Raw genomic sequence first — 14413 nt, forward strand, 5'->3', positions numbered from 1 at the left:
GGTTTAAGAGGGTGGCACTGGGGTGTGGCAGCGCATTTCCACACCCAAACAAATGTTTCCAAATAAGGAAAAGGGGTTCCAGTCCCCCCTGACTTTTAAGGAAAAGCACCAGAACTTTCTATTCTTCCCTCCTTGTGGTGGGCCCAGTGCCAGCACGAGGGCACTGGTTGGGCTTTGGGAAGGTTTCTCAAAACCTGTAGCTGTTTCTATTGGCAGCAAGCCAAATTAGCCCTCCTAAAATATTAAGTATTTAAGAAGGAGCACAAAGGTGCACAAGTGCTTTTTTGGACTGCCTTAGCCAGTGCAAGGGTGCTCTGTACACTGTGTTTGGCTTATATTTCTTTTGTTTGATACTCTTTATTATTTTTTGTCATTATTAAAACCTTTTCTTTTACAAAGCATGTCCAGAGGAGTTGTCTTGCTATTATTAAGCCACTCTGGGAGGCTGCAGGTGAACCCTCAGACTGGATGCATCTTCAGGGGTCTCACTGCACTCTGGCCATGTGTAAGACTGGCACTGGGGCAGTGAGGGAATTTGTCAGTGCCATTCTTTCCTTAGGCCATTGCTCCCAAGGGAAGACCAGGAGTCACCAGGCTAAGGGATGCTTGTGGATGTTTTAAATTGCATTGTGGTCACTGGCCTGTTCATAAACCTTCAAGGCAAAGCAAACACAATTTTATTGCGGTCCCTTTTTCTGTGAGCGCATTCCAGAGCGCTGCATTCCTCTGGGGCAGCATTTCCCCTGTGGATGTGATGTGGGAGCATCTGCTGTGTGCCCACAGTGCCAGGGCTGCAGGAGAAACAAAACCCTGCTCTGCTTGGGCTGAGCCATGAACCGACACAGGAGACCAGAGACAGGAGCTGCTGGCACACGTGTGGCACCACAGGAGCTCCTGCAGGAGGGCATTTGGCAAAGTGGTGACAGGAGATTGACAAGATTGCTGCCAAAATCTATTCCTGGTATTTGTGTAGCCAAGTAGTCTGCTAGGTGTTGGAGTAGTTGTGCTGCATCTTCTACTAAATGCAGGCAGTGTAAGTTTAGCTTGGATGGAAGCTGTGACATGTGAAGTGTATGAATTGTGCTGCCTTCATCCTGCTGGCGTAGGGCAGGTCAGGGCTCCACGTTGTACCTGCTGTGAGTCAGGAACTGCTGGAGTTTGTGACTCCAGCATGGACAAAACTGCGCAGAGCAAGGTGATTGTGGAGCTTTTCCTTTGAACCAGGGCTGGGAGCCCACTCTGGGTTGGTGACTCAGTGCAGACCTGGGCATTCCTGGGGCAGCCTGGTGCTGAGTTTATAGGACCACTGATAAGTGATTTATCCACTTTCTGTTTTCAGCTGGCAGCTAGTTATCAGTTGATTCATACTGTTTTATCTGCCTTAACCTCAAGTTCTCAAAATCTTGCTGAGCCTGTATTAAAAAAAAACCAAACAAACCAAAAACCCCCAAAGAACCAAAAGCCCCAAAACCAAATCACACCACCCTAACAAAAAACCTCGAACCAAATCCTTGAAGAGTGGAACTGTTTTCTGATTGAGTAATGTATATAGCACATGGAAGTTATTCCAGTCCTCTTTGCTCCAGATTCATTGGTACTAGGATGATGCACTTAGTAAATACTTCCTGCAGGAGATGTGAATTTTGGAGATAACAGCAATATGTGAAGCAGAACTATGTAGTTATCTTAGCTGTGGTCTGCAGGGAAACTTAGATATAGCTCAAGTGTGATCCTTAAACACTTTTGCTTTGACTCATAAAGTTGGAAAGTTATCCTTGGATAATGGAAACCATGTTTTGTTTCTGTTCTGATTCATGTAATACTTGGATCTGTTTCTGCTGAGATAAGACTGTTTTGAGCTGGGATGGCTTGAATTACAAGACATGGATTTTGAGTGAAAAGATGTTTTAATGGGAGCAGTAGAATTGGTCCCAGTGTCTTTAGTAAGGTGAAGATTTTCAGTTAAAAGTTTTACACATTGCAGAAACCACACAGGTGTTCACTTTCCAGGTCTGTATCCAGGCACACCCAGGTTCTATGTTGGACTTAAATGACCTGTATCTAACAAGGAGCTCAGTTATGGTTTGTACCACATGTTACAGTCCAGGGAGTGATTTTTACCTCATTCTAAACTAATTAACCATGTTATCTCTAATTTTTGTGGATGTCAAAAAAAAAAGGGGGAAGGAGAGCTGATGGATAATAGTTATAGGTTCGATATTAGATTCTCTTTAGAAGTCCAGTTTTCACTTAAGGGAGACTGCACATGCACAAAAAGCATATGTTATTTTAATGTGTAAATCAATAAAGCTGCCTTGCTTTTTCTTGTTTTATCCCAGTATTGATGGGATTTGTAAAAGTCTTTTTGAAAACAGCATCCTGTCTGTCTTGGGTTTTCACTAGGAAGGATCGATCAGTTTCTTAGGGAAGGTTTTGAAAGACTATAAACCAAAGAGATATGATCAGTGATTCTGAAAACCAAGATTAACCTCAGTACTGATGCTTTGCAGCCAGGCCCTTGCATGCTTCTGGAACATGTGCTGAGGCAGCTGGGAGCTGTGCTCTGGTTAAACTCATCAGCCCCTCCTGTAACCAAAAAGCCTGGGAAATGCAGAGTTCAGGATACAACCCAATCATTCCTTCTGACTGGAAACCTTTCCTGTCTTTGACTTTTTATTTAGGGAAGATGGAAGCAACAGTAAAATTAAAAAAAAAAAAAAAAAAAAAAAAAAAAGGTAATGGGGAACGGGAAAAAAACTCCAGTCTTTTTTTTTTTAATTAATTTTTCCCTTGATGGCTGATTTTGCTGTGCAAAAACATGGCACCCTCAGAAATAAAAGCAAAAAGAACATCTTTACAGAGAAGCCCCCAGGATGAGTGTGTGTGGGGAGCTGTTCTCAGTAAAAAGGGACTATAATGATTATATTTCTGAAATGATTGAGGCTAATAAATGTTGATATGTAAAAAGAAATGATCCTTTTTTATTAGTCCATTGAGGTGGGCTGTAATTTTTTTATGTTCAAGCTCTGATCAGAAATTGAAGTGACATATGGAATCAGAATTGAAATACAGCTCCATGGAATACTTTGTCAGTAGGAAAAAATGCATATGATAAAGCTGCTGAATTTTTGGCATCAATTACAACACCAGCTTGTGAGCACTGGTGAGAGACATTTAGGCCCAGGTTTCAACAGCATTGTGCTCAGAATGAATGGAGAATTTCAGATAACTGCATTTCCTTTTTCTGTTCCAAGTATGTGTGGGTATTCTGCAGGGCTTTTATTAGATTGAATTGTAATCAGGAGCAGTCATTACATTGCTGCTTGGAAGGATAATTCCCAAGAATCAGAAATTAGAGTGAAATTCATGCTTTACAAACTTAGATCTTTTAAGCCTACCGGATTTTTCAAGATGTTTCACAGCTTGGTTCTAGTGCACATTTGAGAAGTGTAAATACTCTCCAGCATAAACAGAAATGCCCAGGGCTAGAGCCCAGGGGACTCCGAGTTCTGTTCCCTCTTGGCTGGAGCTGGTGTTAATGGTGCATTATTCTGTTTTTGGAGGGCACAAAGCTGAAGCCCAGAGATCTCACAACTTGCCTAGGACTGTGTTCAAATACGATGGCTGACGAAATAAAAACCTCGATGATGCATAATTCCACCTTGGATGACATTTTTGAATTAAATTATCCAGTGATACTCCCTGAACCTGAGCACATTCCACAGGGAGGATCACAGGGTACAATGTGTGTGTGGACACCAGAATGACCTCCCAAGAGCTGAAAAACTGCCCAGACCAAAACTTCCATGGGACTCCAGAATGTGACCAGTCCCTCTGCGGTCTGGAGGTGACTTGGAAACATCAAGAGGGACCTTACATCCCTTGGAACAATGTTCAGAGGGTCAGGAGATGAGGATCTACTCCATGTTCCTAGTTAAAGGAGAGGATTTGAGCAAAAGGGGGTGAGCTGAACAGGTGAGTGTCTGGCTGCATAGCTGGTGTCATGCTCAAGGTCTTGGGTTCTATGACTGTGGGCATGCCTTCAAGAAACTGGGCTGCTGGCAATTTAGAGTCTCAGCTGGCCAAGTGGGGCAAGAGTGTTCTGGACAGAAAATTGGCTGGGGTTATCAACAGAGCCTTAATCTACATTTTAAAAAGATTCAAACTTTCAAACCTTTTGCTATTTGTAATATCTGCTGTAATTTCCTTTCCATTCTGTCTTAAACAGACTCCAAACTTTGAAATCATTAAAGTGCCTCAGTTATTGCAGCAAGCATATTGCACAGCTCAGGCCATGTCACATCCTGACTGCTGGAGCAAGCTGAGAAGCACAGCAAAGAGCTGCTTCAGTGTTCATATGTCAGAAGTTGTTGCAATCATTTGCCATCTTGCTGGGACTGCAGATGTGTGTGCTAGGAGGAAGGATGTTCCTGGAGTCACAGAGCTCCAAGCCTTGCTGTAATCCTCACCCTGCCTCTCAGCTCAATCTGCAGGTGAAAACACTGCTCTTCCTTTAACCATTGCTGATAAAAAGATGTCAGATCCCTTGAGTGGTCTTAGTCTGTAGTTCAGGCTGAACTTACCTCTTACCTTCTGGCTGGGGTAAGAAAACTTAATCACTGTGTAGCTCCTACTGACTTGTGTTACAGCTGCATCTTTCTTAGGTCTGATCCTGTTGCCTTTATTGGAATACTTATTTCCTGGATTGAGTCTGTCTGGACACTTCACCTGTCTTGTTTTGGATTTATTCAGAGTACAGTTGTGGTCCAGCTGCTGACTTTGAAAAGGTTGTTGTTGCACACCTTAATGCACAGACACAGTGCAGAGGTTGTAAATAAAAAGAAAAAAGAGGCTGATGTTACTGAGGAAAGTACAGGCAGTGTAAGTTAGGAATGTTTACTGGAATTCTTTTATCCATTTGATTGGACCCTGATTTCTAGGCCTCCTGTGCCATGTGATGTTCCTGTGGAGGTTCCTAAGTCAGCATCTGATCAAGCAGAAATCCATTTCTTTCCTTTAGTGCCTGAGAGCCTCCTGCCCATGTTTGTTCCTGCATCCATGGTACTAATGCCCATCATGTCAAAACAGGCTTGAGCTCTTGCTGACCTCGGTCAGAAAAACTCAAAAGCCTTTTTTTGCAGGTCTTTTCTTAAACTAACATTTTCTCACACAGTAGCAGTAACATCTTGGTGCACCTGAAAGTGTTTTCTAACAAGCAAGAAGAATTCTATGCAAGAAAATTGTTAGATTAGTGTAAATTGCAACTCTGAGATGGCTGACCATTGAAAAGTGAAAGCCTGAGACAGCAAATGTGAGTTGTGCATCCTTAGTTATTAGGGAGGCTGTGCCTTGGGATTCTCCCTGTGGATCAGGGCCACGTGGTGTGTCACCTGTGCAGCCTCAGGGGAGGCACATGGTCCAGCCCAAAGGATACAGCAGAAAGAATCCACGAGCTGGAAACAAATGGAGTAGCAGAGGGAGAGGGTGAAGCAGAACTGGTCAATGTGGAAGCATGTGCCCTCAGCACAAACACAACCTCTTTGCCCACAGTGGGATCCCCTGGTCTCTGCCTGGAAGAGATGTTAATGCCCGTGAGCAGGAGAAACCCAGGAATTGGGCAGAGCCCTACTGCTGCCTCTTTGTCCCATTTCTTGATGTTAAGAGTCCTTTCTCTTCCGGGGTGGCTCTAGTACAGGAACTGCTGGTGGTTTATGAGGAGCTGTCTTTCAAGGGCACAGATACTTTACAATAATTTTATTTTTTTTTTTCCCTTCCTACTCTATAAAGCTCTTTGCAGTCTCTCTCCTCTAAGTTTAAAGTGCCATGTGCTCTGTGCTATTCCAAGCTATTCTTTTGGCAGGGAGAGCAAGGCAGGCCTGTGTAATGATAGTCACCTCATTCTCTGAGGATTGCCATGTGCTGTGTTTTTGAGCCAAACATATTTCTGATTGTGTGATACCTAAATCCATTGCCCAATATTTCCCATGCTTAAGTTTCAATAAAAGCCATTCCAAGTTGCCTGTATTCCAAACGGAGTGTTTAAGCTCTTTATTATGCCTGGCCTGGCTTGCTGGGCACATGAATAAACCTGGCTGTGTGTCATGATGACTGTTTGTATCGCCTGACAATAATTGGAACAGAGGTAAATAAAATCAGTGTTTTGTCTTCCCTTAGATTGGACTCATCAGCAGATGGGGAATGCTGCCATCCTTTCTTTATTTTTGGCAAGGACCTGCATAGCTGACAGACCCCTGCTACAATGGAAAGAGATGGTTCAATAACGTTTAGGGAAGAACTAATAATATGTCAGTAATTTCTGCAATGCTTGGAATATGGTTTAATTTGATCATTTAAATGTAATTTTTTTAAAATCTTGAAGAAACCTGCTTTATTACCTGCCTCCTGGTTTGACATCTGTGTAGCAAAATGTGAGCATTTGGAGTAAGCAAACTAAAATCAAAGTGTAGAATTCCCTTTGAAGCTTAGTTTCTCACTCTTTTCCCTCCCCACCTTTTAATATTCGGCCTGCTGTAATTTTATTTCTCTGAAATTTTCTGTGTAATTGAAAGAGTGTTAAAGCAACAAAGCAAATATTTACATTGCACAAATGCCACTTGATGTGATTAGTTAAAAGCAATCTATTTAAAATTTAATATGTGTATTAAACATATGCATACACATGAATGCACACACAGGGAAGCCAGTGGAATAAATTCTGAGTTTAGGTAACCTGTAGACTTCCAGGCTCTGGAACACAGTGTCTGGATAAAGATTTTTGACAGTCTAACCTTTAGGTTTAAGGAGCAAACCCACCTGTAATTCACTTCAGGGCAGCATATGTAAAAGGCATTTACAGACTTGTGGCTCTGCCCCTGCCTTGGTGTGTGCAGGAACTCCTCTGGAACCCTGGGCTACTTTATCCAGGGCTAGGGGCCAGATGTCCACTGGCTCCTAGACCTGTGTAATTTATTCAGATGGGCAAGAAGCTGCCTTTGGCTGTGTGCTGCCTGACCCTGCCTGCTGCAGGGGGTCTCAGGACAGCTCCTTCCCTTCGGGCAGAGGGCAGGGAGCAGAGCAGGGGTGGGGCTCTGGCTGGCTCCTGCCCAGTGTGGGATACCCTGATGCATCTCCATGCAGGGAAAATTAGGCCAATATTCCTTTCTCAGGGCTATGTCTGGAGCTCCTGTGCTGCTCAGGTGTTGTTGTTAGGATGGTCACAACATACAGAGTGACACAGTAAAAATCTTCAGCATTCTCTTTATTATGGCTGCATGCTGTCTTTTATATAGTTTTTACAAACCTCGAGGGTAACTTCTAACTGGTTAATAGCTTTTTTGTAAATTATTCTACTGGTTAATAAAAGACATTTTACTTGTCCATCTAATCTATCTATTCTCAGATTGTTTACATATTTTCTTTACTGATTCTCATGGGACAAATCCCTTGTTGTTACAGGTGCGCTTACTTTTCACCCTCAGAATAGATTGTTGTGTTAAAGGAACTTCTCATTCTCAAAATAGCTTCGTATGGGAACTTACAAATTGCTTGTTAGCTGCACTTAGAAGAAATGACAGGCTAGTTATTAATTTAATAGACTACCTGATTTTATAAGGCCACCCACCATCCAAAAACAAGCTTATCCATTAGGGAAACAGACATTTTTGTTATGGTTTTCACAATATTCCTAACACTTTTGAAACAATCTAATATGGCTTCTGGGGAACTGAAGGGTCAAGATTCCCCAAACCAGATCTGTCAGTTAGAGGAGGCAAAAATATTTAATATATATTATAAAGCCTGTTTCAGTAAATGGCTGGATTAAACGAGTATCTTAACAAAATCATGGAGTACAGAGAAGGAGCCATGTAGTGTTTTTGTACTGGATGCCTCTTTTTCTTATGATCCTCTTTTAATGTGGCTTTGAAAACTGCCCAGCAGTACAGCATTATTTGGCTTTGCTTCAAATGCAAAGACACATTTTCTTTTTTTTAAACCTAAAGGAGACCTTTATATGGAGTATAAAAATCACAATATCACAAGGCCATTAACTAAGTGTAATGCTGGGGGGATGTATGCTTTGAACATTGTTTCCATTATTCAGAATAGATCAAGTTTCAGCCCAAATAGAAATGAAAAGCTATTGAGGAAACATTGCAAATACCTGAAATTCTAACTTTTACTTTGCTTTTGTTAACTAATGTGATTAAGGAAGAAAGGAAAATTGTTACGAGGCTGTGCCATTGCAAGTGATATAACCATGACCCTATCTTAACTGTCAGCAGGTGTGAAAGTCCATCAGTAGTCACAAAATTCCCTGAACTTTTAAAATGTTTTTTCTTTGATACATCAAGCTAAAAGGAATAACATATTCTTGAAAGGACAAGAAAACTTCATGCATTTTCCCAATATTAATCACATATGGGGTCGTATTTCTGCCTGATGATAAAATGATGCAATTGTATCTCATGGAAAATGGTTTCTTACCACAGTGGGATTGTTAGATTTTACAAATTCCATGCTGCTTTTGATTGGTTTGGAAGGTAAGGGAATTACAGAGATGTAAAAGTGTAGCCTTAGGCTTCATAGTGCTGAGTTTTCAATAACTGTTTCCTAGGGGCTTTATTTATCAATTTTTAGATAGTATACTGGCAAACTTTTGAACTTTTTCCTTCTTTGGTGCTGTTGCCAGGCTGTCTGCCCTTTGTTCTAACCAAATCTTACCCAGAGCACTAGGCAGAAGCTCACTTCATCAAATTTGCTGGAGATAACAATGTTTTACTTTATTTTTGGGACTGTTCAGCACTCAACCATCAGATAATGGTCATTAGAAGATGCTTTTGGAACACAAGCCACTTATTCATGAACGTGTATGTGTGGGGCTGGTTTCATGAAAATTTGACCTAATTTCTGCTTTGCCAATTGGCTGTCCACAAACTACAACGAAGCAATTCCTTTGGGTACAGCATTCCAGCACATTCTGCTACCAGTTTTGTAGAGAGGGAATTCTAATATTTATTCTTTCCCTACCCTTTCTAGGGAGCAGATGTTTGTGCTTTCTCACAAGACCATTGTTTTTAGTAGCTATCTATTTTTTTCTACTGTGTCATTAAAAAAAAAAAAAAAAAAGAAAAAGTGGGGAGGGGAATTATTATTGATTTAAAACCTTGTCACAGTTTTGTATTGACAGAGAAGAAAATACAATAAAAGAGGTGGAGCTGGAAAATCAGAGATGTCTTTTGTAATTGCCTACTCACATAATAAGGATTCTTACTGTGACCTAATGTATTCTTAATCTTTCTTTTCAATATACGGATGTTGCTCACTTAAATGGATTTCAACTGAGGCAGAATTCTCTAATTAGACAAGAATAGTGGAGGAATTGACCATTATCTCCAGTTTTGAATTTTCAGGCCTGTATTAGCAGTCATGCTTCTGCCAGCTGATCTTTAAACATGAAAATACTGTATCAAGAGATTACTGTTCAAAATTATTTTCACTAGTCTAATAGCTTTTTAATTTTTAAAATAGCTTATATTCATCAGCAAGGGGCAAAGGCAATCAAATTTCCTCAATCAACTCAGTTATTTTGCTCCTCTTAGCTAATGACAGGTTATATTGTCATATTAAACCAGCAGGAAAGCTGGGATTTTATAATTTTTTTGGATAATCTTGTAAACAGTAGCCCATGCAGTCAGTGAGTTGAGGTTGTGGGATTCTCTAGCAAATAAGAAAATGGCCTTATAGGACTGAAGTAAATGGGCAGACAGTTGGTTTGGTAGTTTGTCAGTAGTTTGAGTAATTTTTGGTTATTTTTCTTTGTTGTAGTCTTGAAGGTTCATTGGTGTAAGGGAGCTACGGAGCAAGGTGTGAATTCTTGGTGTTTTATCTGTGCTGTGATTGGGTTCTTTATGCTGCACAGGTGCTCTGAGGATGAGATCCAAGGGAGGTGATTTCCTCAAAGGTGTCACAGCTGTTATTGGTACAGGAGGGTGAGCATGGGCTTTGTGGTTGTCTGGCAACTCTCTCACTGTGAAACCAGGAGGATGTGCTTCACAGAAGGGTCAGTGAGGGAAGACTCTAACTACCACAGACTCATTTTCTCTGGTAAAACCTCTCACAACTCGCTCTGACCTCCCTTCCCTACGGAAACCAGCTCTGCATGTTAACATCTCTGCAGTGCAGGACTGAACTCTCCAGCACAGCACCATGCACGTGTTTCAGCCCTTGACTGGAAGTGAAACTTTTGAAAATACGTGGGGCTGGGTGTACCTGGGAGGAAGGTGCTTGTGGAGGAGTTTGGGGCCACTGGGGTGCGGGTTGGAGCTCCGTGTCCAAGGCCTGAGGACTCCACATTGACTCGAGGGGAGGAGCAGATGCTGCTCAGAGCCAGATGTCTCCTCCCAGTTCAGGGACAGGGCTTCATGTCACCCTAACCTGTGAGGAGGAGCCTGACTCATCTGTGCCAGTTCAGTGCTCTACTTGCCCATCAGACCAGCCTGACACTGCTGCACATCTGCCTGAAACAGATGTTTGGGTGATTCTGTGGGATGTGATAGCATTACCTGGATATTCCCTAGGTTACAACAGATGCTATTGCTTCAGCAGCTCCAGGCTGGTTTTTTCTCTGCTATTTTTTCTCTGTACTTTATGGGACAAGCTCTGAACTGAAGGCTCAGGTTGAACTCAGGGCATCATAAAATCACTCTACTACAAGGCAGGGAGCCTTGTAGACTTGGCTTGTGAATTTGCTAGTGGTGAGTTTAGGACTTCTTTATCTCTAGGTTTCCACAGCCTGCTGGGATGATTGCTGCAGGGCTATGAGGAAATGAAGTAACTTTCCAATGGAAACCTGCCTGATTTTCATCAGAATTTTATCCAAATTAATAAAGTATTTTGATGAACTTGATTTTTAATTTTTTATCCTAGTAGAAAATATTTTATTGAAAATATTCTGAGTGACCACAGGGACCTGTACATCTTGTTACAGCTTTAGTGGTGGTTGCCAGTTGTTTCAATTTCTTTGCTTGAGGTGATCTGGATAATGCAGGTGTCATGCCTGCCATCCTCAAACATGAGAGAAAAATCTTTTACAAACATCTGTAATGAAGTTTATGCAGCGATCAATCAGAAGACACATGCTGTAAGCTGTTTTATATGTGTGATTTATTAGCATCAATTGTTTGTTAAATTCATGAATGTAAGGAGATTACAAAAACCTATACCAATTTGTGTGTTCCATGAAACTTCCCTGCAATGAAGGTTGTCTGTTTTTTTTGCCTTAGTAGTAGTCCTGGTTTCCCAGTAATGGACAGGAAAACTCTATAAAATATATTTTTTGTCATTCATGTCCTGCTGCTTATACAAATCACCTGCTTTAATTCTTGCTTGCAGGTACAGAAGCATTAACTGTGCAGTTTAAAGGATGTCTACCAGTTGCGCTCGTCTTGAGCAGGGAAAGATTATTGGAAGGGATTTGGGGAAGAGAAGGAGAGAGAGCAAAGCTCCAGACATGAACAGTGTCTGACTGCTGTGTGCAAGCCTGCCACATCTACTAAGGGCAGAAAAAGAGGAGCTGAGGCCCTTGGGTTCATGCCTAGGCAGGTACTTTGGTTAGAGCTGATGGGAATGGAGTCTGAAATGAACCTGAGACAGCAGCAGCTACAGAAATGTGGCCTGGGGAGAAAATGGAACACAAAACATGCAGGTGTGCAGAGCTGAAAGAATATCGCCCTGAAAAACTCTGTTAACAATTTCACCAGTGCTGTACAAACCAGACAGGATTCCAGCCCTTTCTAGACCCTGGAGAGGATCAGCATACAAAAAATGCTATAAAATTTTTTATCATAGGGATGTGTTGATGAGTACCCACTGTGCTTAAATGTTTTCAGTCAGAAGGAGTGATTTCATGTGTCTCCAGGGAGAGTTACTCTGTTCTGGAGCAACCAGCCCTGTAGAGTCTTAAATACAACAGCTTTGTACCTGTGTAGTGAGAACTGCAGTTGCCATAGAGCTCTGGAAACTTCTCATGGATTTTGGCAAAGGTTTCAGTATGATTTGAAGGACTTGTGCCATGTGAAATCAAATGTGTCAGACCAACACTTCCCAAAGTTTGGTTTCAGATGCGGCTGGAATTTCACACACAAGTTATGTGTCAGGTGCTGCTTGATATTTTGGGTGCTGTTCATTGGGGATTGGGTGTATAAGGTGGGTAATATGTGGACTTTATGTTGGTGTGGTCACTGATTAGTGAAGATCACTGCTGGGTGGGAGGAGCAGACCCCACTGCTCCGTGGCTGAGTGACTCGTGCTCAGTCTCAGGCAGTGTAGAGATGTGTCACTTTGCTTGCTCATATTTATACAGCTCCTGTGGCTCAGAGTCCACATGACTTGGGCTCCAGTGATGGTATTTTCTGCTATTTATCCCGTGGCACACGGAGAAGATCATCCTTCAGTGGTTTGATCTGCTCCTGAGAATATTCCTTGGTGGCAAATGAGCTTTTAAGTAGTGTCTGAGGAATATGCTGCAGCTGGGCTGAGTGATTACATTTTTGTTGACTTGCATCCTGAAATCTATATCCTACTGAGTCTTGCTGTGTAGCCATCATCTCTTTACCTTGGATTATTGATTGCATTTAAATGTTCACTTTGTACTACACACAGACAGAGGATACTGATCGCTTTTGTCCATGTTGCCACTTGAAAATGTTATTAATTTGGGATAATTTCCAACATTAGTGACAATCTGGAAAGCAGGATGTTTTATCTTTATTTACTGAAAATCTTTATGCAAATAAGTTGCTTACTGAGAGAAAATATGAATTCAAAGGAACAACTTGCTCTCCTTATTTACTTCATTTATTTTGGTGCATCCTCTTCAAATTGAGAAAACATCAATATTAAATTGATTTAATCTTTTGTTAGTTATGCAAAATCTTTTGTTCCTAGCAAGAGATCACCCAGTCTCAATTTGTGGCAGAACATTTTTAGTCATACTAAATGTGTTTGCAGTGTAGTGTTTTTGCATATGTAGGTGTGAATATAATTTTATATATACAAAACACATTCCATGCTTATTCCTTTAAAATTTCCTTTTGTATTTTCAGATCACAGAAACAAGCTCCCTTACCACACAGGTTATACCTGTTTCCAATGGGAAATGGAAGCAACTTCATGTCAACCGTCAAACTTTAAAGGTAGCTTCAACACTGGTGAAAGAAATCTCAGAGAGGAAATAAATAATTTGGTTTATTTTTAACTGATTTCCCGCCTCAGTCTCTAAGCTTAAGTAAGTGCACATGCATGTTTTTTCAGTGCAATGCAGTTTGAATTAAGAAATGAAAGCATTTCACTTATGCAATGACCAACAGAACTAAATATCTTTTTAAAAATATGTGAGTAGGGTTCACAGACTCCAGTGTGATATTTTTGGTAGGTTGTTTGGTTGGGGTTTTTTCGAGGATGGGGAATGTTTCTTATAAGCCTCCCACACTTAATTTGCACAGGCATAACTGTCATCTCTTTCAATGACAAAGCAAAACTTGTTTCCAAATTCTGCTTTCAATTCTGGGCACAGAACATTAGAAACACAGAGCTTACTGAGGCTTGGAACCATTTATGCTGTTTGTATTCTTATTGTAACCAATATTTTGATTGGAGATTGATTTCTTAACCAACTGGAACACAAATACCAGAGAGTGTTTTATTTTAGGTTCATAATGGTGGCAAGGCAGAAGACAGGAGCACGAAACTACATCAGCTTCATTTTGATACTCTGCATAACAGCATCCATTAAGTGAGTCTCAGGAGTCAGGCTCAAGGACCTCTTGATTAAGAATTAAATTACAGGTATGATTTACTAAATTTGTGCTTGGGGAAAGAAGGATTTTGATGATGACATGATTGGTAAACTACACATTTCCTCAGCAACATATTAAAGTTAATGGGAATAGCAGAATGGGAAATGCAAAATACTTCGCAAAACTTAGGAAATAAGTTGCTTTGTAAAGTAAGCCAAAAATCTGTGTCAGTAATTTCGTTACTGAAGTAAACCCAAGGGGAAAGTAAGGCTGGCCTCCACTCTGCTCAGATTGAACTTTCTTCTGCTGTTGAAGAAGATGTAGTCAAAAGAGCTGTGCCATCAGCTCCTTTGTCTGATTTGGTGTGATAATTTTATACGATTGTTTTAAAACATTTAAACGTAGAATGACTTGAAAGCTTATTTTTGCAATGGTTAGGTATTTCTATTAGGCTAATTTAAATTGCTTTTACATTTCTTTCAGAATGGCTTGAAACTGTATTTGTAACATCTTCTTGTTCTTTGTGGGCAAATTTGGCATAGTAGGATCCTTAACCGTGTTCTGGGTTCCAAGATGCAGTTGCATACAAACAACACACTGCAGCAGGGTTTGGAAAG

The sequence above is a fragment of the Hirundo rustica genome, chromosome 19 (assembly GCF_015227805.2).
Source record: "Hirundo rustica isolate bHirRus1 chromosome 19, bHirRus1.pri.v3, whole genome shotgun sequence".
Taxonomy (NCBI): Eukaryota; Metazoa; Chordata; class Aves; order Passeriformes; family Hirundinidae; genus Hirundo; species Hirundo rustica.